General features: G+C 38.2%; 1 long non-coding RNA gene across 1 annotated transcript; it reads right to left on the bottom strand.

The window, feature by feature from the left end:
• Positions 1–9,858: 9,858 nt before the first annotated feature.
• On the bottom strand, positions 9,859–10,978 carry LOC144998566 (uncharacterized). The gene is made up of 4 exons (XR_013660369.1): positions 10,890–10,978; positions 10,719–10,791; positions 10,497–10,598; positions 9,859–10,409 (listed from the first exon to the last, which is right to left on the bottom strand). It is a non-coding gene; the product is annotated as an uncharacterized LOC144998566 (long non-coding RNA).
• Between the last annotated feature and the right edge of the window lie 12,392 nt (positions 10,979–23,370).

The raw sequence follows: 23,370 nt of genomic DNA, 5'->3' as shown, positions 1-23,370 counted from the left end.
TTGGGTGGCCCAACTCGGCGAGTCAGCCCAAAAGATAATTGACTTTGACCAAGGGTAAAAGAGTCATTTTACCCCAAGCGCAGTGTTTAGTATTTGATTGAGTGTGTTTATGGACTTGTAGCCGAGGAGAGTCAGGAGCAGCCGCCGTTAGCTTTCCGAGCCACACACTCAGCAGTCAACTTACGAGGTGAGTTTCCTTCCAGTAGGAACGGGTCTAAGGCCACAATGTCGGCCCGTTCAGTTAGCAGTAGTTTCCGGATTTAGGTCCGATGCAGTAGTTGGTATGTTCGATGCCTTCGTGGTTCGAACAGGATTTGTGTGCTATGTTTTATGTGTTAAGTACTATGTGTTCCGGGCCACGGCCCGATGTCGCATGTCATATATGTGTTATGCTAGTTGATGTGTTATGCGATGCCATGTTCAGTCAGACAGTTCCGGACTTCGGTCCGATGTAGTTAGTTCCGGACTTCGGTCCGATGCAGGGGACAAGGTCCCAGTCAGTTCCGGACTTCGGTCCGATGCAGTCAGTTCCGGACTTCGGTCCGATGCAGGGGACAAGGTCCCAGTCAGTTCCGGACTTCGGTCCGATGCAGGGGACAAGGTCCCAGTCAGTTCCGGACTCGGTCCGATGCAGTTTCCGGGCTTCGGCCCGATGCAGTGGGCAAGGCCCAATATGTGTTTATATGTTATTGTATGGTATGTGGTAGTTTGGGGGAGCTCACTAAGCTTCGTGCTTACAGTTTCAGTTTTGGTTTCAGGTACTTCCGCAAGCAAAGGGAAGAGCTCGGGGTGACAGCATCGCACACACCGCAGCATAGCTTTTATCCTGGGGATGTCTCTTGATGTTTTGGATTGATGTAGTATGATACAGTTTTCCGCACAATATTTTATTATGTTTTGGGAATACATCGCGTATGTGTTATGTTATGATACTTATATTATGGTTTTGATTATATGGAAAAACGAAAATTTTTGGGTCGTGTTTTTGGGTTGTTTCAAGTTGGTATCAGAGCCCTGGTTTGAGGGATTCGGATACACTTCCGGGTGTATCTGAACTCAAACTAAGGGGAAATAAAAGATTTTAGTAAAATAAAAAATAAAAAAAAAAGTTTTACAAAAAGAATTTTGAAAGCAGTTGGAAAGAAAGAATTGTTTTTAACAAGATAGAGGTGTGTGCATGCGGTCAGCCGAGCTCAAGTAAGTACTCCCAAATTACCCATACAAGTTATTTGTTCAGTTTCAGTTTCAGTAGAACAGCATGCTAGTATAGGGCTGAGGATCTAGGAGAATGCCTTATGTTCCTGCTTATGTGTTACAGCTTTATGAGTGTTGCATGCTAGAATTGAGTAGACAGCAGTAGGATAGCCTGTTTAGGTTATGCCTGATAGTATTAGCTTAGCATCCTATGCTAGTGCAGTTTCTTGTTATAAGAATAGTTTTGCCTGAGTCTATTTCCCGTGTCCGAATGCTGCTTGCTTCGTGCTTAGTGGGGTTCTGAGTAGTGGGAGTTAGCCATTAGGTGAACACGTCACACCACATGTGATCAGGTTTGAATAATCCCAGAGTGTTGGAACTGGCTCTACTGCGCAGCTCTTGTTTGAGTCCAACCGTTGTAGGGACGGATCTTTTACTTGAAGGATTATCTAATCCTCATCACATGTGATGGTGTTTAGGTGATGGCTAACTGGCATTATGAGGAGACCTACAGCAGCTGAGGACCAGTCGCGTTGAGCTTGAAGTTTCCCTAGGGCAAGCCTAGGATGAGAGTAGCAGAGAATGGCAGTAGTAGAAGTGACTTGGTGGAGTCAAGGCAGTTCTTGAGGAAAGTACGGATAGATGTGGAAGGTAGTAGGGGCCCATACTACTGAAAGCAGAGGATCCGTACTCGAATTAAGGAAGGCCAAGACAAGACCAGGAAGCTAGTAGTAGTATCATGGTCCCTTGAGATATTTCAGTGTTCTAATGTTGTTATGATATGTTTCAGAATGGTAGTTTTGCGTCCGAGGCCAGCAGCCGGCAGTTCGGATGCCGGAGGGGGATCAGGATCGGGATCAGGCCCGGAGGCCGGGCAGATGGATGAGCAGACTAGGGAGTTCCTTTCTTCTGAGGTTACCCGCATCATACTAGAGCAGACTCCTGTGATCTTCGGTTCGATCAAGGAGGGTATTTTAGAGCTGATGGATGAGAGATTGAGTACTTTCCGTGCTGAGATGGCGTCCGTGATGGGGTCGCGCACACTTACGTTCATGGAGTTCAGGGCATGCGGGGCTCCTGACTATCATGGGGCACGGGACCCCATAGCGAGTACCAGGTGGTTGGCGGATGTGGCCAACTCATTCCGCACTAGAAGATGTCCCGAGGGGGACAAGGTCAGATTGGCGTCCTGTCTTCTGAAGGACAGGGCACGAGACTGGTGGGAGGAGGTCGGGCATGCCATCGGGGATGATGCGGCACTGGATGCCATGACCTGGGCTGATTTCTCTACCAGGTTCAGAGCGGAGTTTGCACCGGTCATCGAGGTGCAACAGTTAGCTAGGGAGTTCCAGGATCTTACCCAGACTACCGAGACAGTGGCGGAGATCACCGCCAAGTTCAGGGAGAGGGCCCTTCTTGTTCCTCAGTATGCAGCCGATGAGGAGATGAAGAAGGCCCGTTATCATGAGATGCTGCGGAGTGACATTCGCATGTTTGTGAGCCGGTCCAGTTGTAAAATGCTGGACGACATGATTGCTAGAGCCAGAGAGAGGGAGATTGATCTCGAGATGGAGAAGAAGAGGAAACCGGAGGCGGTTTCGGGTTTAGGCAGTGTGGGCAAAAAGCCCAAGGTTTCAGATCACAGGTCCAGGGGTCAGCAGAGCCACGGTCGGTGTGGCAAGTGTGGGAGGTTGCACGAGGGGGCGTGCAAGGCAGGGAGTTCCGGCTGCTACAAGTGCGGTCGGACTGGGCATTTGAGTAGGGATTGTATGGCCCCTGCTACTACGGTTACAGCATCAGATCTGATTTGCTTTCAGTGCAATCAGAGGGGACATAAAAGGTCCTAGTGTCCCAGTTTAGCTGCAGTAGGGAAGGTGGTTGCACCTGCCCCTGCCACCCTGAGGATTACGGATGGTCGGCAGGGCCGAGCTGATGCGCCGGTGGCGAAGAGCAGGGCATTTCAGATGACAGCAGAAGAGGCACGAGCGACTCCTGATGTGGTGACGGGTATGAATCTTTCCTTCATCTTTAATTGTTATTATATCGTTTGAATATTACTTGATGATATGTTTTATTTAGGGTCGTTCTCGGTGAACGGCATCCCTGCTTGGGTATTATTCGATTCGGGGGGCCACCCGATCATTTGTATCGCTTGCGCTTAGCAAGAGGTTTAGCAAAGCTCCAGGGGAGCTGGATTGTCCACTAGAGGTTGAGATAGCAGATGATAGGACCGTGAGGGTCGGCAGAGTACATAGAGGGTGTTCCCTTCAGATATTTGATGAGCAGTTTTCAGTGGACCTGGTTCCTATTCCCCTGCGTGGGAATAAATTTATTGTGGGCATGGATTGGCTGAGCCCCAATGGGGCGGTGATTGATTGTGAGCTTCAGCTAGTGAGGGTTCGCACTCCCAGTGGGGGAGAGATAGTGATTCAGGGCGAGAGGCCCCAGCGAGGACCGATCTTTTATTCCGCCGCAAGGGCGAGGCGCTATGTTCAGCAGGGTTGCGCCGGTTTTGTAGCTTACGTCTTGGATGCCCGGGAGAAGGGCAAGACGACGATTGATGATGTTCCTATTGTTCGTGACTACCCGGATGTGTTTCCCGAGGATTTGCCGGGGATACCTCTAGAGAGGCAGGTTGAGTTCAGGATCGACCTAGTTCCTGGTGCAGCTCCGATAGCCAAAGCACCGTATCGACTTGCTCCCCCTGAGATGCAGGAGTTGTCTACACAGCTTCAGGAGCTGTTAGACAAGGGTTTCATTCGGCCGAGCAGTTCGCCTTGGGGAGCGCCGATCTTATTTGTGAGGAAGAATGATGGGTCGTATCCTATGTGCATTGATTATCGGGAGTTGAACAAAGTAACGGTAAAGAACCGTTACCCACTTCTGAGGATAGATGACTTGTTTGATCAGCTTCAGGGAGCGTCTTGGTTCTCCAAGATCGATCTACGCTCCGGTTATCATCAGATGAGGGTTAGAGATGAGGATGTGCAGAAGACTGCTTTCAGGACCCGGTATGGTCATTATGAGTTCGTGGTGATGCCATTTGGTCTCACCAATGCCCCAGCCGCATTCATGGATCTCATGAACCGCGTGTGCAGACCGATGCTGGATCGGTCGGTGATAGTGTTTATAGATGACATCTTGGTATATTCCAAGACACAGGGGCAGCACGAGGAGCACCTGCGGGAGGTGTTGGAGACTTTGAGGAGGGAGAGACTTTTCGCAAAGTTCTCCAAGTGTGAGTTCTGGTTGCGCGAGGTGCAGTTTCTTGGTCATCTCGTCAACCAGAAGGGTATTTTGGTAGATCCGGCCAAGATTGAGGCTGTGATGCAGTGGGAGGTCCCGAGGTCTCCATCTGAGATTCGGAGCTTCCTGGGGTTGGCAGGGTATTATCGGAGATTTATTCAGAACTTCTCCAAGATAGCAGTGTCGCTCACTCGACTAATCAAGAAGTCGGTGGTTTTTCGTTGGGGGCCTGAGCAGCAGGCGGCGTTCGAGACTCTCAGGCAGAGATTGTGCGAGGCTCCGATCCTTACCTTGCCAGAGGGAGTAGAGGATTTCGTAGTCTATTGTGATGCTTCGATCACAGGTATGGGAGCAGTATTGATGCAGCGAGGCCATGTAGTAGCTTATGCCTCGAGACAGTTGAAGCCTCACGAGGCTAATTATCCTACCCACGATTTGGAGTTGGGGGCGGTTGTGTTTGCCCTCAAGATTTGGAGACATTACCTTTATGGGGTCCGCTGTACTATTTACACGGATCACAAGAGTTTGCGATATCTTCTGGATCAGCCGAGTTTGAACATGAGACAGAGGAGATGGTTAGACGTGTTGAAGGACTATGACTGTGAGATCCTTTATCATCCAGGGAAGGCCAATGTGGTGGCCGACGCCCTGAGCCGTAAGGTGTCGACGGCCCCTATCAGAGATCTGTGTATGAGGATGACAGTGATCACTCCGTTGTTGAAGCGGATCAAGGAGGCTCAGATGGAGGGCCTCAAGGAGGAGAGGCAGAAGTGTGAGAGGATAGTGGGCCGAGCAGCTTCATTTGATTACGACAGTCAGGGTTTGTTGACACTTCATGGTAGGATATGGGTACCGTACTGGGGTGGGGTACGGCAAGTATTGATGGACGAGGCTCATAAGTCTCGGTTTTCTATCCACCCAGGAGCGACGAAGATGTATCGAGATCTTCGATCTGATTATTGGTGGCCCTGCATGAAGCGAGATGTCGCTTGGTATGTGGAGAGATGTTTGACCTGTCGGAAGGTCAAGGAGGAGCACCAGAGACCTCACGGCAAGATGCAGCCGTTAGACATTCCCGTGTGGAAATGGGAGGACATCACCATGGATTTTGTCACCAAACTCCCTAGGACCGCACGCGGGGTGGACTCGATATGGGTAGTAGTGGATCGGTTGACGAAGAGTGCCCATTTTATTCCGATTCAGGAGAGTATATCGGCGGAAAAGTTAGCCGATATCTATGTGCGAGAGATTGTGGCACGTCATGGAGTGCCGGTATCGGTGGTTTCGGACCGAGATGTTCGTTTCACGTCCAGATTCTGGAAGCGATTCCACGACGAGATGGGTACTCGTCTCCATTTCAGCACCGCTTTTCATCCTCAGACTGACGGGCAGAGCGAGAGGACGATTCAGACTCTCGAGGACATGCTTAGGGCATGTGTTCTAGATTTTGGGGGCAGTTGGGATACGTATCTTCCGTTAGCGGAATTTTCGTATAACAACAGTTATCATGCGAGCATTGATCGACCTCCTTTTGAGATGTTATACGGCAGGAAGTGAGGACCCTGATTTGTTGGGGCAAGGTCGGTCAGCGAGTCATAGGGAGCACCGAAGTGGTGCTCAAGACGACAGAATTGATCCAGCAGGTCCGTAGTAGGCTGCAGACTGCGCAGAGTCGGCAGAAGAGCTACGCCGACAGGAGGCGTTCGGACTTGGAGTTCCAGGTGGGAGATATGGTTCTTCTGAAAGTCTCACCTTGGAAAGGTGTCACCAGGTTCCGGAAGAGGGGCAAATTGGGCCCCAGATTTATTGGTCCCTTCAGGGTTTTGGCCCGGGTGGGTCGGGTTGCTTATCGGTTAGATCTTCCTGAGGAGCTTAGTCTGATACACAACACCTTCCACGTGTCGCAGTTGAGGAAGTGTTTGGTGGATGAGACAGCAGTCGTTCCCTTAGAGGACATTCAGGTTGATAGCGGCCTAAATTATATCGAGAAGCCGGTCGCGATTCTGGAACGGAAGACCAAGACCTTGAGGAACAAGGTAATTCAGCTAGTAAAGGTGCAGTGGCAGCACCGGAAGGGGTCTGAATGGACGTGGGAGGCTGAGGAGGAGATGAGAGCGCACTACCCGGAGTTATTTGCAGATCCAGCCGTAGCAGACTTCGAGGACGAAGTCTGAGACAAGTGGGGGAGAATTGTAACGACCCGTTCCCGGTATGTTGATTTATTGGTAATTATAGTGAGTTTTTCAAGAGGGACTCAGCGAGTTCTAGCCTGACTCGCCGAGTAGGGTCGCGTCTGAGGGCATGCGTGAGCCGGGGACTCGACGAGTCCATATCCCCGACTCGGCGAGTCCATCTGTCTGGGTGAAACCCTAAAATCCCCGGGTTACCCACTATTTATACCACCTTATAGCCCCCATTCTCGCCTCCCTCACCCTGAGAACACAATGATAGAGCCCCAAACCTCCATTGAAGAGCTTATATGTGTTTTGGTGCCCTCTTTGTGAAGGTGTGAAGAAGGAGAAGAAGAAAGAAGCAAGGAGAAAGGTTGTAGTGCAAAGATCCAAGGCCAAATCAGAGTTTATTGAGGTATTTTCGGAGTTCCATCTTATTTTATGCTTTAAACTTCCATTAGGGCTCTCCTAAGAGCTAGTTGGTGCTTGTTTCAAGCCTTACACTTGCATGAACGTCTTATTAAGTCGAAATATCTATGGATCTGAATGTTGGGGTGTTGTAGAGCCCAGATCTACTGTCTTTTTGGAGTTATATTGCATGATAACCATAGATCTACCCATTTTATGCATCTTTTAGCCTTATTTCCCTTATTCATGAGGTTGTGCACGTAAAGTTGGAAACTTTACGTGGTAAAACAGCTTATTGGACTCAGATCTATCAATTGTATGCTTTGGATTCAAACAAAATCAAGTAAAAATCAGTTGCATGGCGGCGACTCGGCGAGTCGGAAGAACGACTCGACGAGTCGGGTCGCGAGTCCCGAGTCCTTCAGTTTTCTCAGTGTCGAGTGGGCGAGGTGAGTCAGGAAGTGGACTCAGCGAGTTGAGAGTGGACTCAGTGATGGAGGGACTCGACGAGTTGTTCATACAACTCGGCGAGTCCAAGACAATCTTCTTGGGATCAAGAACAACTCGTCGAGTCTGTTCATACGACTCGGCGAGTCGGATGAAGATTGTCTGAGTTCTTGGATCAAGAGGGTACTCGTCGAGTCGATGCCAGACTCGACAAGTAGCAGTGAGTAAGAGTGAAAAGTAAGAGTGGGACTCGGCGAGTTGGGTGGCCCAACTCGGCGAGTCAGCCCAAAAGATAATTGACTTTGACCAAGGGTAAAAGAGTCATTTTACCCCAAGCGCAGTGTTTAGTATTTGATTGAGTGTGTTTATGGACTTGTAGCCGAGGAGAGTCAGGAGCAGCCGCCGTTAGCTTTCCGAGCCACACACTCAGCAGTCAACTTACGAGGTGAGTTTCCTTCCAGTAGGAACGGTTCTAAGGCCACAATGCCGGCCCGTTCAGTTAGCAGTAGTTTCCGGATTTAGGTCCGATGCAGTAGTTGGTATGTTCAATGCCTTCGTGGTTCGAACAGGATTTGTGTGCTATGTTTTATGTGTTAAGTACTATGTGTTCCGGGCCACGGCCCGATGTCGCATGTCATATATGTGTTATGCTAGTTGATGTGTTATGCGATGCCATGTTCAGTCAGACAGTTCCGGACTTCGGTCCGATGCAGTTAGTTCCGGACTTCGGTCCGATGCAGGGGACAAGGTCCCAGTCAGTTCCGGACTTCGGTCCGATGCAGTCAGTTCCGGACTTCGGTCCGATGCAGGGGACAAGGTCCCAGTCAGTTCCGAACTTCGGTCCGATGCAGTTAGTTCCGGACTTCGGTCCGATGCAGGGGACAAGGTCCCAGTCAGTTCCGGACTCGGTCCGATGCAGTTTCTGGGATTTGGCCCGATGCAGTGGGCAAGGCCCAATATGTGTTTATATGTTATTGTATGGTATGTGGTAGTTTGGGGGAGCTCACTAAGCTTCGTGCTTACAGTTTCAGTTTTGGTTTCAGGTACTTCCGCAAGCAAAGGGAAGAGCTCGGGGTGACAGCATCGCACACACCGCAGCATAGCTTTTATCCTGGGGATGTCTCTTGATGTTTTGGATTGATGTAGTATGATACAGTTTTCCGCACAATATTTTATTATGTTTTGGGAATACATCGCGTATGTGTTATGTTATGATACTTATATTATGGTTTTGATTATATGGAAAAACGAAAATTTTTGGGTCGTGTTTTTGGGTCGTTTCATTGTTCCATTAGTGTTAGTGGTGAAGTCGGCAGGAAAGGTGATATGGAAAGAAAGGATACATGGAGACCTGAATTGGATGGATATATGGTGCATGCCAAATCATTCAAAGAGGCTCTATCTGGATCTTTCAGTGGGGCTGTAAAACATGATAATTCTACCTATATGGGGAATTATTCCAGATATGGTGGAAGTCGATTCACATCAATCCATGGCAGATGAATTCCTGCAGAGCAACATACTATATGGAGTAGATGGCTCGCGTGGTTACAAAAGATGAGATAAGAATTTTTTTCACAATCAAAGGATTGTTTGGTTAAAGATTAGTGGAAGTACTCTTTCTGGAATACCAATGTCTTATCGATGATTGATGGAAAGTTTGGACGGGTTTTAAGTCCTTGTAATTAATCTAAAGAAGTACATAAAATCTCGATTGGTAGGGTTTGTATTTTAAGCACAAGGTAGGTAGATGGTTGTGATCAATGGACAATGGGTTCCATAATACATATCTGATATGTATTAATATTAATATATTTGTTGCCAAAACATTTTTTGTTGTTATTTGGTTTACATTAGTTTGAAAATATATATATATATATATATATATATATATATATATATATATATATATATATATATATATATATGTGCCAGAATGCACAGATCTGAACCATCGGATGGAACATAATCAAAGATCATGATCTGAGGGTCAATGATAGTAGAATATGATAACATGTACCATATAATCACACAAATTTCAGCATAAGGGCATTTTAGTCAATTAACCTATATTAAAAAAGGAAAGTTTCGACTTTTTAGGGATAATTAATTCCTTTATTTTTAAAATTCTGAATATTTTAAATTAATTCAAAATTAAAAATCCGATTTTATTTTGTCATAATGATAGAATGTTAACCATAAACTAGTAAATATATTTTTCGATTTTATTCTATCATAATGACAAAATGTTAACCATAAACTAGTAAATACATTATGAAAAGAATACACAAAATCAATTCTTGAACTAATAATATACTAAATAATTACATTGTATGAGAGAATGTTATTTTTAAGCAACACTTTATACATTATAGCATAACACATTCTGGTATAATACACTCTCTTTCTCTATGTTTTCTTCCTTCTCCACATCAATGTTAGCCGCTTCAAAACCTAAATCCACAAAGAAAACCTATAGATTCTGACAGAATGTATTAAAGACTATAAAGTTTGACAAAATATAGTAGAAAAGAAAAACTATAAATTCTTACAGAATGTAGTAGAGACTATAAAGTCAACCATAAAGTATCACAAATTCATTACCAGTTACATAAATATACTTGTTGTGTATGAAGAAGTATGAACCTGTTCAACCATTTTGATAGAATGTAATCCTCAAATCACCAATTTTTAATCGAAAAAAGATTGAAAAAACATAAAATACACCAAATTAAAGAATTAAAATTTATCCAAAATAATAAAAAATGACAAACAAAGATTCTATAAGAACACATATACTTTATTCTAACAGAATATTACTTAGAGTCTAATAGCTATCAAGAAACATGTTTATTCTGCAAGAATGATACTGAAAAAGGAAGCAGTAACTTCCAGTATCTCATAAGATCCTTCCCTGGAATAGCAAGCAACAATTCTCCTCTCCTTTTTATTGTTAACCCATCCCAACTTATCAAATTAATTAAATGAAATGATTTTTTAGGGAAATGTCTTTCGATTTGAAGGGATTACCTGTATACATAATGATGCATGAGAACCACCACTACCAAAAGCAGACAGTAAAAAAGGAAAATGATGTTGCTATACTTTCTGCCAACTGTTCATGTGTGTAAACTGTAAAATCCGCATACATAATATTTATAATCACCATAAGAATTTTAATTTCCATAAAATTTGAATACGAATTTGAAAAAAGAAAATGTAAAAACCAATGTGGTATATGATATACCATACCAGGTGATTGGTGATTGCCAAAAGCAACAAGGAAGATTCTTCCAAGAACAATAAAAGGTGTGGCAACTAATATCTGCATAAAAAAAGCTACAAATGTTAGTAAAAGTTATTTTCAGATCATATAACAAAAAAAAGATACAGATTCAAAAAAATAAAAAAAAACATACTTACAGTGACTGTTTTCTGTAAGACAAAATATGCAAACATGATATTTGACACAAATTGTATGAATCCCAATGCTGCAAGAGGCGACTGTGAAAACACAAGACAATAGAATACCTAAATTACAAATTTTGGATTTAAAATGTTACTTTAAAATGATTTTGAAGCTGCAGAATTCACATACCTGAGCAACATATCCATAGGAAATAAAGTTAAGGGCATTTTTAAAAGCAAAAAATAGAATACCTGTGAACATATCGATATATACTTAGAAAAAAAAAAGCTTAATGTAGTAGAAAGAATAGACACAAAAGAGCAGAAAAAGTAAAGTTTACCTATTCTCCAAGATTGGATGCTTATAATAGGCCTCAGTAGTGTCTCCAAGATTAGATGCTTATAATAGGCCTCAGTAGAAAGAATTGAAGCCATCTTTCCCTCAGTTATGTTGTCGAGTGTTGGAGGTGGAAAGGGTTTTAAGAAATTTGTGGATTTGAAACGACCAGAAATTAACCCTAATCTACAAATTTGACGGAGAAGACGAACCATTATACTGCAAGTTGTGGTATTCCGATATAGATGTTGTCTTCTTTTCACCTATCTCTAACTGCATGTTTCTGTCTCGACCCCACTACATCTTCCTCTCTCGACTTCTCTGTATTTGTGCAATCGATTGGAATAACAACGACTCATCAGACAACGATTTGAAGTAAAGGTTGACTGCAATGGTTGGGATCGATGGATGCAGAAAAAAACCAGGAACAACATCGATCTTCTGGTTATACATAGAAGAGAGGGAAGAGGCTTCCATCCTTTGATCGAAACCATCTCTGACGATGTACATAGCAACTCGAAGAATAGAGGATAAAGAGGGAACATAAGATAGAATGGGGAAGCATGAAAGAGGCTACAGATTTTTGAGGCCGATTGTTTGAAGATAAAGAGGGGAGAAAACTAGGTTTTAGAAAGTTAATGAATTACCATAATTAAATATTCAAAGATTACTATAATACCTTTATATTATTTATTTAATGATTTATTATTTCCTCAATTCTCATTAGTGCATACATGCACACAATACTTGCTAGAAACATTTGAACCTAGCGCTCTCTCTCTCTCTCTCTCTCTATATATATATATATATATATATATATATATATATATATATATATATATATATTATGGTTGTTAAGTTGTTGATTTTAAAAACTTTTATTTAATTAATGTATCAATAACCTACCTTGAAAATATTAGAGTTGATGTTGAAAAAATAACCAAAGAAAAAAAAAGTGTGAAAATGAGGGATAATACTATAAAAAAAGAAAAACTGATCGTAGAAAAAAGAAAAAAACTGCTGCTAATTAAAGGAGCAAAGCTAAAAAAAAAAAAACAAAAGTTGTATTTCGTAAATTTTTAAGAAAGAATTATAAACGTGTCGTCAAAAAAATGGATACGAATCTTTTGCTTTCATTAATGATTATAACTAAAACAAATCCTGGATTCCTTAGGATCTTTCTCTCTTTTTCAATATTTATAAATTTAAATCAATGGTATAATTGTTTTTATATTAAATTTTCAGTGGAAGAATGAAAATTTCCAGTGATCTAACTCTTTTGTTTATTCTTATTTCATTTATTTTTATGTTTTAGTCATAAAGTTAATGTAGATGTTTGTCAATTGTGTGCTATTAGAGAAATGAATGAAAACTCTTCTCCATTAGATCTAAAAGTTGAAAACGATATGTCTTCATGTATATTTATAAAGAATTCTAACTTTTTATTTTTATTTTTTATAAAATTAATTTCCGCTACCATGACTCTTACTGATAATTGTTTATATGTACTAAATTATTTGTGCAAAAGAACTAATCGTCTCTACAATTTAAGTTTTAAATAAAATATCTGCACCGGCGTTTGGCGCGGATAAACGGATAGTGTGTGTGTGTGTGTATATCAAGGTTGTAAAAATCGTTCGATGGTAGTTCAGCGGTCAACTGACAATAAGCGACCGGAAACCCTAAATTATCAATAAAATTATTTAAAAAATTAATTTTTCCTAAAAAAATTAAGTATTTGGAATTTTTAAAATTTAAAATTTTGAAATTTTGAAATTTATTATAATATTTTAAAATTTGAAAGATTAAAAATTTAAAAATTTAAAATTTTGGTGTAATATTCGAAAATTACTTTTTTTGAATTTTTTAAATATTTCCCGCCTATGACCGCTGATGACCATCAAAGCCGCCAAGGATCGTCAACACAAGTTTGATCGATTTTGACCAATTTCCGCCAAGTTCTCTTATCGTAATCGGTTCAAGGCAACCAATCGATTAATTGTCGATTAATCGGGCGCCAAGGCTGATTTTCTGCAGCACTGATATATATATATATATATATATATATATATATATATATATATATATATATATATATATATATAGAGAGAGAGAGAGAGAGAGAGAGAGAGAGAGTGTGTGGGGGGGGGGGGGAATATATTACCTTATTAAGCATTTTTACCGGCTAGCCTAAAGTAATCGATCATATTATCATAAGGACCGAATGTGTACAGTTTAACAAGTTAAAGTGGTAAATATGAATGAAAAAAACTCAGTGACTAAACGTGTACAAATCGAAAAATATATTAACCTTTTAAGTCATTATCCTTAAAAAAATTGTATTTAAGATAGTGGGAAAAAAATAGTATAAAATCAAATGACCACTTTCCCTTCTTCCTTTCTTTCTCATGTGAAAAGATTTAAATACATTCTTTCTAATTTGAAAAAATTTGAAGAAAAAGTACAAAATATAAATTTCTTTTCTTTTCTTTTTTATTTCCCATTCTTTCTTTTCTTTTGGAACTAAAGGTTAATTTTTATGTTTTTTTTTTAATCTTTTAGAAGATCATTTCTAATTTTTCTTCTCTTGGAAAAAAAGTTTTATATCACTATAATAAAATTTTTGACTGAGAGATTTATTAAAAATATGATTTAAAATGAAAAAAAATAAAAGTAAGAAATGTCTTGTATAGTATATGGTGACGAATTAGTTCAATAAGACTTATTTCATTGTCTTTTAGTCATTTAATAGATGATTGGTTGTGAAACTTGTGTATTATATACGTTGATTAAAAAAAAATATGATTGTATAAACATTAAGCATTCTTATAGTAGAATTACGAAATAAATGCAATCGAAATGATTAATAGGTAATTACTTCAATTTATAATAATAAAAAAATTCAAAGACTTCTTTAAATACAACATAAGATGTTATATTGCTAAGTTTTTTTCATCATTATCTAATTTTAATATTTTTAATTCATCTCCACTTTTAACTCTGTACAATGTAATATATAATTGCCTATAAGTGAACATTAATTGTTTAAAAAACTACCCCATCTCTAATAACGACCGTCATTGACTCTTGTTTATTGTTATCACAAAACATACACTTAATGAAAATTTTCTTTTTTGAAATGTAAAATGAACCATTTTATTTGAAGGCGTAAAAAATATTATTGGAATAAATGTACGGTTTCCAATATTACTTTTGAATACTATCCTTGTTTCTATAACACTATTATCCAATGTTATAACATGTAGCCTAGTATTTATACAAAGTTTATTGTTTTGTCTGTAAGTATGTCATCGTTATTTTAAGAGGGTGTTTGGGATTATTTTTCAAAATAACTTATTCACTTATTAGTTTTCAAAATACCAACAAATTACATAAAAAAACGTTTTTGGCAATTGCAAAAGTGTTTTTCAAAATGACTTTTTTAGCATACTTAAAATGGAGGTTTCAAATATGAGGGAATCATGACTTAGGCCCCGTTTGATACGCATATTTCCAAATCCAAACAGATTTTTCTGGTTGAATGGATCGGAAAGACTGTTTGATTTGCACAAAAGAAGGGGTCTTTGCCGGTAAGATGTCTTTCCCAGAAAGCTCCAAAATCATGTCTTTCTGGCTGAATGGGTTGGAAAGACAATTATACACTAAACAGCGCATTTTTCTTTCTTTATTGGATTATTAATTTTTTAAATAACTTTTTAAAATTTTTTTTTTCATCATTCAGCACAGTCAATCAGATATACAATCAAACAACATGGTTTCTTTCACAGTCAGAAAACTTTCCCAAACAACACTTTACCAGACAGTACTTTTTCAGATAAAAACTATCAAACGGGACATTAATCGGAGTGTTTTTGGCTTTTTAAATTGTATAAGACAGAAACACTCCTTTCCTTCCTTCATTTCTTTCCATACCCCTTTTAGTCATTTTACAAGTATAAAACTTTTTTAACATAAAAGCTAATCTAAACATTTTTTTTTAAACTTTTTTTGCTACACCTATAAGTCACTAAGCATTTTTAGAGTTCAAAAAGCAATCACAAACACTTTCAAAATTAATATGTAACTAGGTGTGAGCCCCATGTATTACATGGGTGTATTTAAAACAATTAAATATGTATAAAGATTTAAAAATTTTGAATTTATAAGAAAAATGAGAAAAATATTGAATTACTAAAATTAAAGTGTTTTTTTTCTCTTTTAAATTTAAACAAATCATTTAGATAAAACTATCAAAGCAAATTAATTAGATTTTATTTTAAAATTTTGAAGTTATAAGGAAAGTCCATTAATGAAATTGATATGTATTTATTATTAAATTTTAATACCATATGGATTTTAATAAAATAGGAAAACCACAAAATTACATATGGAATAAAAATTAATTCAAAATAACCATAAAATGACATATGGCAAAATGAATGAGAGTGTGACAAGTGGCAAAAACACCTTCATTTATTAGAGAAGAAATGATTTGAAAATATTATCAATATTCTTTAAATGAAGATTAATTATAAAATAATAATATTGTATAATAAAATATATAATTTAATAGATTTAAGAAAAGAAAGACAACCAATCATAAAAATAACATTGTTTATTTAAAATTAGAAAGTAAGATAATATAAGAAACATACACCAATAATAAAAATAAATTACAAATCAAAGTGATGAATAAATATGTAATATTAATAAGAAATAAAAGATGTTATATATTTTAATATGAAAGGAGTTGGATGGAAAATGAAGGGCAAACAGATAAAGGTCAACATTTTAATACATTAAGCTAGATTTTTTAGCTCAAGCCACTAATTTCTACGCAGATTATGTCAAAAAAAATGTTGTCTAAAGTAAGGGCTTAACCAATTAAGCTTATTAAGTCAAAAAGAAACGTCCCTAATAAACCTTCAACATCATTTGAATTATTTTCATGGTTGAATCTGGCTAAAAAATAATAAGCCTTGCAGCATTCTTCATATACGATACGTGGATACTTTTTGTTTACAGATTCCTCTCACTACAACCACAAAATCAAATATTAAAAAATAACAATTAACAAGGTAAACTGATGTGACGACATCAAAGATTGTAGGAGTATTAAAGCTTAAGATGTACATTTGGTAGTTCTTTGTTAAGCCTAATCGATGAAGTTCTCCGCTAACAATACGTACTTTTGTGTGTTAAGGAAAACTAATGAAATTAAAGAATGAATTACAACTTTGCTCCTTGATTTTAGCATAAATTTTTCTTACATGTCCAAAACCTAATTAGCTTGCAATTTTGGTCTTTATTATGATGTTTCATAACACTTTTGGTCCCTCAATCGTTAAAGCTAACTTGTCAGTGACCAATTTGTCTTTGAAAAAAACCCTGAAAACGTAGTATATCATAAAGAACAACTTTGTACATAGTTTTCTCTTAAATTTATTAATGAACTATTTTCAAAATTATAAGGTGTTCTATTTAATATTATCTTATAAACCACCAAAATTTTAAATTATTTTACCTTAAATGACCAATTTGCCATTGGCTCATTAACATTTTTTGTTAATAATTTTCAATCTTGTAAAATGTAAACACCAATATTTTAAATAGAGATAGATTTTGCAAAATTACAACTTTTCTACACATTACCATATATGAAAATTTATTGCAATGCAAAGTGTATTTTATTTCGACGATTGGTTTAATACCCTAACCAAATTAAGGACTTAACACGTTAAGCTCATTAAATCAAACAAAACAACATATTTTATCTATTATCTCTTGCATTCAACCCATTTGATTTATATTTTGTAATACCCATTTTAAGTAACATGTATTATTTCGAGGGGTGCTACTCGTTTATAATACAAGTAGGAGAAGAAATAAAGCATAAAGTTTGCTTTAAGGTGCGTACAAACGATGTTATGGTGTATTATTGTGACGTAAAAGGAGAACATGACTAGTTATAAAGTATGTTGCCATTTCTGGAAAGGCATTACGTGCTTTTATGTTGACGCGGCATGTCAGGTCAAAGACGAGTCAACCTTAGTCAACAGTCAAAGGTCGCGATGTACGGTGATATTTATCACGTCACATCGAGGTTTTCGATGTTAGACACTCGTTGAGAGTTTGGGACACGTAGTAAGAGACGACATGTGGATGTTGATGCTACATCCCCCTCCCCCCCCCCCCCCCCCAAAAAAAAAAAAAAAAAAAAAAAAAAAAAAAATAATAATAATAATAAAAAAAAAAAAAAGTTCGCTTGAAGGGTTTTTGACACATTCCTCCTTTCAAAAAATAAAATAAAATTATGGCACAAAGCAGATTTTGAATTTGGTTCTAATTGTTGGATCTTAACAGAATGGAAAAGCAATGCAGGAGAACTCTCGTGATATTACTAAATGAACAAAAGTGAACAGAAGGTAGCTATCAACAGTAGAGTTTTACAACTGAAAAGTAAAAGTTAGAAATATAGAAGGACTTAAGTAAATGTAGAAAAAATTGAAAGACTTCCAACGGTTACTTAGACCAGTTATGAGAGTTATTATTTTTCTGATAAACTTTGAATCAATCTTCAACACTCCCTTTTGATTCAAAGGTACCAACACCGATATTTGCACGAAGATATTCAAAACGGGCTGTTGGAAGAGCTTTGGTAAACAAATTTGTTTGTTGTTCTTCAGTTTTGCAAAACTTCATCTTGATGCTTTCATTTGCCACTAGTTTTCTTATTAAATGATGCTTAATTTCTATGTGCTTGGTTCGTCCATGCATGATAGGATTCTTTGTCATTGGAATCGTAGATTGATTATCACAGTAGATCATAATTGTTTTAGTTGGCTCTTGCATGAGGTCATTCATAAGTCTTCTTAACCAAATTGCTTGACATGCTATGATTGAGGCTGCCACATATTCAGCCTCTGCTATAGATAATGTTATGATTTCTTACTTCTTTTATAACCATGAGATAATTCCAAATCCCACACTGAAGCAGTTTCCAGTTGTGCTCTTTATATCTTCTTGCGATCCTACCCAGTCACTGTCTGTAAGCCTTCCAACGGTAGTTTCTTTGACTTCATACACCATATTTCATAATGCTTGGTGCACGCAACATAACGAATGATCCTTTTTGTTGATCCAAAATGATGTTTTGTAGGTGAATGCATCAACCTAGAGACCACACCAACAACATAGCTTATGTCTAGTTTTGTGTGTGTAAGATATATTAGTCTCCCAACTATGTTCCTATGCATCTGGGGTTCTACCATTCATGTATTATTAGAACTTACAAGCTTTTCATTTGTATCCATAGGTGTTGCGATAGGTTCTTATTTCGCTATATTGGGATCTTACAGCAAATCTATGGCATATCTCTCTTGTGCAATAAAAATACCATTGTTGGTTTGTTTCACTTTGATACCAAGAAAACAATGTAAACTTCCAAGATCAGTCATCTCAAGGGTTCTCATCATTTCCTCTTTGAATTTTTGTATGAGTTTCATTGAGGACCCTATGTATATCACATCATCAACATAGAGACTAATCAACATGAAATCTTTTATGCCTTGCTTCTTGAAGTGCATAGTGGGTTCATTGATACTTTTCTTGAAGTCATTTTCCAAGAAGAAATTATCAGATTTGCTATACCACGAGTGTGGGGCCTGTTTGAGCTTTCGTAACTTGTATACCTTCTCCTCCTGTCTAGTTACTATGAATCCTTCAAGTTGCTGAACAATGACTTTCTCTTTAAGATCTCCATTCAAGAAAGCCGACTTAACATCAAATTGATAGAATTCCCACTCTATGTTTTGTTAATGCGAGGATTAATCGTATGGTTTCTATCCTTGCCACCGGCTAGAACGTCTCATCATAATCCACACCTTGTTCTTGCGTAAAAGCTTGAGCGACTATTTTGGCTGTGTGTTTTTGTAGGCTCCCATCAGCTTTGAACTTAGTTTTGAATACCCATTTTGAGTTATATAGGATGTTTATCAGATGGTAGTTCCACGAGTTCCCAAGTATTGTTCTTCTCAATAGCAACAATCTCTTCCTTCATTGCTCCTCTCCATCTATCATCTTGAAGAGAAACAATCGTTGATATTGGATCACCCGTAAGTAGTTCCATTATGCGTAACACCCTCGTTCTCAAACAAATTAAAAGACTCGACGAGTCGATCTATGACTCGACGAGTCCATGCGTAAATGTTGAAGTTAAATTCGCGACGAGACTCGCCGAGTCGCTACACTGACTCGATGTGTCGATTATATTTACCAAAAAAAATATATTTTTACAATCTGTAAATTAGGGTTTTAACCCTAATGGGTAAAACATTTTCATTCACTTCACACAGCTGACACCAGCCTCACTCGATGGGTCAAAGCATCTCTCAAGCATTCATCTTCATCTCTTCAATTTCTTCCAGATTCTTCATACAAGGTAACATCTTTTGCTTTTAATTATATTAAAGGTTCAACCTTTAAAGGTTTCATGGTCTTAATTTGTGGAAAAACCCGGTTTTGAAAAAAGACATAATTTTTAGGGTTCTAAATTTTGACATATTTAAAGTGTTTTTATTTAGAATGGTTGTGAATTAGTACTTAGAATACCTTCCTAGACAAACCCCTCAACTGAATTTAGAGATTGGATGACCAAATATAGTTTGAATCACAACAGAACCCGAGTAGATCATCAGACTCGTTGAGTTTGTTCATGGACGTGACGAGTCCGATCGCATTTGCCTAGATTTTTGGTTTTGATGTTTCTGTGTTTTTTTTATTTGTGTGGTTTCTTTTATTTTGCTAAACATGTTTCCCAGAAGAGGCCAAAGATCAAGGGGTAACCAAGGGGACCATCCTTGGTTGTAACGCCCGTAGATCCGGACTAGTCAATTTAGAGACGATAAGCATCAAAAATGACTTTTTGATGGAAGATTATTTAGAAGGATTAATCTTAACCAAGTTGTAGTATATGTCACAAGGTTTCCGTGCATATAAAGAACGCCAAAATCCAAGTTATAACGAAGAAGTTATGACCTGTCGAAGTTTCGCGACAGAACCGTCACGACCCAGCGCGACCCATCGCGACATAAATAGTGAACTTAAGGTAGATAGATATCTATCCTTAGTGATCTAAACAAAAGTTGAAGATTCATTCGATAGTAGTCCAACGATAAAAAGACAGACAAAAACGGAGTTCAGATGAAGGAGTTATGAATTTCGAACGGAGTTTTCCTGTCCCGGCCTACTATAGATATATATAAGTAATATACTTATAATATATTAAAAATAAAGTCAAAATTAGTGTGACATCCCCATTTTCACGGCCAGAAAAGACCGATTATGTTTATGCTTTATAAAAATCAGAGTACTTCTTTTAATTAAAATGTTGCGGAATTTGTTCCTAGAAAAACATGATAATCGCGTTGTCAAAGCATTTCTAAAGAAATATATTTTTATTCACTTTTAAAAACATTTGGGATGTCATCGTCAATACAGAAACATAAGCATAAACAGAACTTACATTTATTTACACTAGTGATCTACATCTCTTTTAAATCTCTCAGTGAAATGTGACTTCATATCGACACCTGTGATACAAATAAACTGAGTGGGTCAGGTTGGGAAACCTGGTGAGTACATAGGGTTTTCAACCCACAATAATATAATTATTATTTTCAAACAATCAAACAATCAACCCAATTACCCATCCCTATTATCTGCTTTATTCTTAAGGATCTACCCTAAGAATCAACTATTCCTCGTTCATACATTCCTAAGGATCATCCTAAGGAATCGGCACGAAGTCCATCGTCACCGGGGTTTAGGCACTAAGTCTGCATAGTCGCCAGAATTTATACAATAGGCACTAAGTCTGCATAGTCGCCAAGGTTTTGGCACCAAGTCTGCATGATCGCCAGGGTCTAGGTATCAAGTCTGCATGATCACCAAGGTTTAGAGTACACCGGGTGAACACATCGTTCACAACACCTACAGGTTGCGAGCCTGATAGTGTTCCACTAGACTATCTAGGATAGTCCGTGGTTGTCATCCATACTCTGCTGAATGACGGGGACATCGTTTGGGAAAAAGGCTCCTCACATCGTACACCTCTCACCCACACCTTATAGTCTATATCACCTCTCAACTCATCATCCAACTCACATTTCATCTATTATATCTACCTATGTTTTACCCCAACATTTTTGTAGATATAAAATACATATATAGTTTAAATCATTTAAAACATGTATAAAATCTTTCACTCAGCATAGACAGCAAGTATTCAGACAATATGAACACATAGCACGTAATTTATATTAAAATACTTCATATCTATGTGTAAGATGAAAGGGACTATGCATTCACCTGAGAAGGTGGTGACTCGGTACTCGGACAATGCTTCGTTTACTTTAAAATAATTTCCTTTGACGAAACCTAGTATTATCACCACTAGATTTTAGTCTAATATTACCGTGACTAATTATTAGTCTTATTATTATTATTATTATATAAGCGTTTAAACAATACTTTCCAACTACTATGTACAGACAGGGGTCAGACATAAAACACCGGAGGGCAGGACCATTTTGGCGTATAGCACTTCTGAAATCCAACAACCCTATGCGGCCCTTTAAACCAGATTCCCCGTACCGTGAGTAGTTAAAAGATATTATAACGACACTTATATAAGTCATAATAATAGCTCAAATATTTATTATAAATTTATAATAAAAATACTAATTTTAAATATAAACTATATTTAAAATAGGGTAAGCATAACTTACTTTCAAGGGGATTTTAGCTAGAAGTTGGGCTCTGCAGGGGCAGAACTTCGTCGCTGAATCTTTCTAAGAAAGATTCGTGCAGCGCTTCAGCGCTCACCTTACTATACTAAAACTACAGAAAGAGAAGTCGAATCACGAGGGACCGAAATGCTCGGGGGATAAGGAGAGAAAGACTCTTGAATCAAGAGAATGGTGCAAGAAATATGAGAGCCCAAGCCTCTTATTTATAGTAATTGAATTTACAAAAACTACCCTCCATAATTACTTAATGACCTTATAGTTATATAAACAACTAAACACCCCTTTATAATACTATTTTAAATAGATTTAACGATATTTGCACTAAACTAATGTCGAAAGAACTCAATATTAGTCTTATAATGACCGCATCGTCGATACCTTTCTAATGATATATACATATGTATATATATATATATATATATATATATATATATATATATATATATATATATATATATATATATGTGTGTGTGTGTACGTATATATGATTTATACTTTATTTTAATACGTAAATATACTACTATAATTTGTAACTCGCTCATACGAACTCCGTTTTTGACGTTATTTATATCCACGCATAGGTGGAGACGTACTCTACAACTTTCGTTTAGACTCCCTTGGCTAATTTTGACTTTATTTTTAAAGTTATATTTTTAACAGGCCGGGACAGGATTGGTCCGTTAAAATCTCATAACTTCTTTATCCGATGTCCATTTTCGTCTGTCTTTTTATCGTTACGCTACTAATAACGAGATCTTCGATTCTCGTTTAGGTTGTGTCGGCTAAAAACCGCTCGATCTAATACTCGAACTTCGGGTTGTACACCGCTAAGCCGAAACTTCGAAAAATCATAACTTCCTCATAAGAAGTCAGATTTGGGCGTTCTTTTTATGGACGCTCTCAGGTTAACATATTCTACGACTTTCATTTAGATTACTAAGGCTAAAAGAAGCTCTATCATAAATTCACTATTTATATCTCCCGGTGCCGTGCTGGTTTTGCCGTAAAACTTCGACGGACCATAACTTCTTCGTTATAATTCGGATTTCGACGCTCTTTATATGTACGGAAACCTTGTAACATATACTAAAACTTGGTTGAGATTATTTATTCTTAATAATATTTTGTCAAAAAGTCGTTTTCGACCCCTGTTGCCTCTAAATTGACTAGCCCGGATCTACGGGCGTTACAATTAGCCAATGGAGTCTAAACGAGAGTTGTAGAGCATAATCTCACCTTCGCGGAGATATAAAGAATGTCGAAAACGGAGTTCGTATGCGAAAGTTATGAATTTCTGAAGTTCGGGGCGCGAAACCCCAAAACTGTCAGAGGCCACGACGTGGCAAGTGTC

The sequence above is a fragment of the Lactuca saligna genome, chromosome 5, assembly GCF_052625555.1.
Source record: "Lactuca saligna cultivar CGN05327 chromosome 5, ASM5262555v1, whole genome shotgun sequence".
In the NCBI taxonomy this organism is placed as follows: Eukaryota; Viridiplantae; Streptophyta; class Magnoliopsida; order Asterales; family Asteraceae; genus Lactuca; species Lactuca saligna.
This window is presented reverse-complemented; position numbering and strand designations above follow the sequence as displayed.